Source organism: Elaeis guineensis, chromosome 13 (assembly GCF_000442705.2).
Source record: "Elaeis guineensis isolate ETL-2024a chromosome 13, EG11, whole genome shotgun sequence".
Lineage (NCBI taxonomy): Eukaryota > Viridiplantae > Streptophyta > Magnoliopsida > Arecales > Arecaceae > Elaeis > Elaeis guineensis.
This window is the reverse complement of record NC_026005.2, coordinates 11,294,539-11,295,230: the sequence shown is the minus strand read 5'-3', so window position 1 is coordinate 11,295,230 and position 692 is coordinate 11,294,539. Positions and strand designations below refer to the sequence as shown.

Sequence of the window (692 nt, the reverse complement as noted above, 5' to 3'; positions counted from 1 at the left end):
AATCTACGTGTTAAGGTTGCAATCTTGGCCTCTGATGCTAGGGTTGGTTGAATTTGATGCATTCGTCCTCTTGAAGGTGTAGCTTTATCAGGTTCTCTAGTTGTTTCCCACTGTAAATTTTTCTCGGCTAGGTCTTCTAAGAATTGCCAAGCTTCAGTAGTTTCTTTGTCCATAAATTGGCCTTGGCACATGGACTCTAGCATGGTTCTTGAGTTTGAATCTAACCCCTCATAGATGATCTGGCATAGTCTCCAAGTTTCTATTCCATGGTGTGGGCATTGGGTCAAAAGATTCTTGAAACGATCAAAGTACTTCCAAAATGATTCACCAGCTAGTTGGTAAAATTGATTTATTTCATTCCTAATCCTAGCTGTTTTATGATGGGGGAAATACTTTTTCAAAAATATTCTCACAAAGTCCTCCCAGGTAGTGACAGAATGGTTTGGCAGACTATAAAGCCACTTCTTAGCATTATCCTTAAGGGCAAAGTTGATTAATCTAAGTTTGACCTCATCCTCTGTTAATTGCAGTTTCATGGTTGTACATACCTCCTCAAATTCTCTAATAAATATATAAGCATCCTCTAATCCTGTGAATTTTGGAAGCATATTTATGATTTGAGGTTTGATTTCAAAATTGTTAGCTGTGGGTTGTGGCAACCTGATACAAGATGGTTGGATGGAGCCAACTGG

The 692-nt window shown here is 38.6% G+C and overlaps 1 non-coding gene across 1 annotated transcript; it reads left to right on the top strand.

Moving 5' to 3' along the window:
• The first annotated feature begins 261 nt into the window (after positions 1 to 261).
• Positions 262 to 368, top strand: LOC140853494 (small nucleolar RNA R71). Its single transcript, XR_012136564.1, has one exon. It is a non-coding gene; the product is annotated as a small nucleolar RNA R71 (small nucleolar RNA).
• The last annotated feature ends 324 nt before the right edge of the window (positions 369 to 692 follow it).